Source organism: Myotis davidii, unplaced genomic scaffold, assembly GCF_000327345.1.
Source record: "Myotis davidii unplaced genomic scaffold, ASM32734v1 scaffold1094, whole genome shotgun sequence".
Taxonomy (NCBI): domain Eukaryota; kingdom Metazoa; phylum Chordata; class Mammalia; order Chiroptera; family Vespertilionidae; genus Myotis; species Myotis davidii.
Window position 1 is genome coordinate 44,915 of NW_006285318.1, and position 2,684 is coordinate 47,598.

Here is a 2,684-nt window from a genome sequence, read left to right on the forward strand (position 1 = left end):
ACAATAAAAAAAAAAGTGAAAATGCCCCTGAGCGAATGTCACGGAGAAGCCTGACAGCTGGTCCTGCGCATGGACGGGTAAAATCTCAGCTCGCTGTACTTCCCACAGAAGTCCTGTGCTCCGCCCCATGGCGGCCTCTGTACACAGTCTCACAACCTTTTACAGTGCCTAAGCACAAGGGAAGGCAGCAATCCAGGCTCTCACGGGAGGAGGACTCAATGAGGCTCCTGCAGGGGCCACATCCAGACCTACACTCAGCCTCTGGGCGGGGGGAGGGGTGCCCAGGACCCGCTCTTTTAAAGAGGCTCCCGGGCAGTGGAGGCACCCTGCGGTGGGGAAGCCTAAGCACCCCAGTGCCACACCTGTACTGCTTTCAAATACTATCCTGGACTTACAGCCAGGTTTGCTAATCCGCTGTGATGTGTCTTGCCTTTTGAGAGCTGTCGATGGCAGACTTCCTTTACCCTAGACTCACACTCAGAACAATTGCTGGGACTGAGGAGTGTGTTTGTGCCACACCTGCCCTTGGCTGCCTGACACCAGGCAGGCGGAGAGGAGGGGGAAGGCCTGGCTGCTGGAAAGGCAGCTGCATTCTGTCGTCATGGTTACGGCTCTGCTGGGCATCCCCACCGGGTCCCGAGCTGGGGAGGGCGCTCTGTGACGGGGACAACACCCCTCCCCACTCGGTGTACCTTCCTGTGATTAGAGGCTGAAGCTAAGGGCCCGGCTTGGTTGCCAGGGAAACTGTAGCTGGGTCTGTGGGAGGCATGAAGAACAGGCAACCCGAAGTGGAATTGCAGACGCGGGGTGGATTATGGGAGCCGGCCCTGGGCGGTGGAATTGCGAGTCGACCATTATGTCCACCTGAAGGGCGCCTGCGCAGGAACACTCAGGGACATACAGGCAGACAGGCGGCCCGCACACTCACCAGCTCTCCTCCTGGCCTTTGCACAGTGCCTCCGTCTGGTGGAGCATGGAGGACCTGCAGGAGGCAGGGATGGTGGACCCAGAACACAGAACACAGAAGAGGCAGGGGGTCCTTGGTGTCATGAAAGCGATGGCACAGCCTGGCCTCCATGGCTGGGGCATTCGCAGTGCATTTCGCAATTACCCGTACCGAGGTGTAACGTGCAGTCAGTGTGCACAGCAGGGACTGGTAGGAAATTTAAAGGGTTCTGCCACCGTCACCACACTCCAGTTTGAGAACCTTTCTATCGCCCCAAAGAGACCCCGTGTTGCTGTTCGCAGTCCATCTCCACGACCACCTCCGGGCCCAGGCCAGCGGCCAGCTAATCTCTGTCTCTAGAGGGACCATTTCTGGCATTTGGAAAACACTGACTCATGGTTATGCTACCCCCACTCTCTCCCAATATTTCCCTGCCCCCTGGCGCCTCTGTGTCTGGCCTGGAACTTGACACGCTGGACGTGTGTGCACATCACTGGATTCGGGCCCCTAGTCTGTAACTTGAGACTGTACCCCGTCTCACAGGTGGTCCCAGGTCTCCTGCTGTATCCCACACATGGGCGTGAGGACAAGGCCTTTAGGTGGGGAGATAGGGGTGTCCGCCAACTCCCCGTTACCCCTGCTGGCCCCTTCTCTGTGCGCCCTCATGTAGAATGGTGGGCCGGTAGCACCACCCTCAGGAAGCACCATGCCACCTCACCCAACCCTGGTCCTTCTCACCCCGCTTTTCTCCTGCCCCCCAAGCCTCACAGGGGCTCTCGAGGCGCTCTCCACGGCATTCAGGGGTGTCAGATCCCTCTCCCCGAGAAAAGGCTCATTGCCCAGGGCAGGGACTGGCTTCGCCATTCTTCCTCCTCCCCCTGCCAACAGCCTGCCTAGCACACAGGGGGGAGGCAAGGGGAGACGACGGAAGCCGTCACCAGGGCACTCGGTGGATTGTGGTTGACAGGACTGACCTGATGTGGCGGCCGGAGTGAGGCCATCCCGGTCTGACCTCTGCCAGTGGGCACGGTCCCCGCCTTCTCTTTAGTCTGCGCGCCCAGCTCACATCTGGGACGGGAATCTTGCTCCAGGATGGGTCTGTGGGAAAGAGGAAGTCAGCTGACATGCGGAAGCATGTAGCATACGGTGCAACACCTAGTGAGGAACCCATGACAGCGAAATGCCACCTTCCCCTGCTCACACCCCGCCCCCCATGACCAGGCTGAAGTCAGGCCCTTGTGTTTGAAGACGGACACGCCCTACCTCACTGACCTTCTCCCCGGGGCTGTGGGACCAGCTTGCCGGGCTCCAGGGAGCGCCCACGCTCTCTGCCGAGGTCACAGCTTCAGAATCTAATAAACGCACCTGTTCTCAAGCCACTTCTGTCTGCAGACGCGGACGTGTTAGCAGCAGCACAGCTCTGGGCCCACCTGAAAGCACAGGGACAGAACGCAGAATTCATTTTCACTCCAGGGGAACACGGTCACTTCCTCGCTAGACAGGATCAGGTTCAGGGTGGGGGCGAGGTTTAATCACTCGTGCCTCCTGAAATGAAATGCATTCTGCCCAAATCCCGACCCTTAGTAACTCTATGACATGCTGCCTCTGTTGCAGCAGCAGGAAACTGCTGTTCCGCTCACCTCCGGGACACCAGGCAACAAGGCCTGGCCCGGGCCTGAGGCCAGGGGCACCAGCACCACCCGCAGGGCCCTCCTGTGGGCACGCCCTCTGCTCCAGC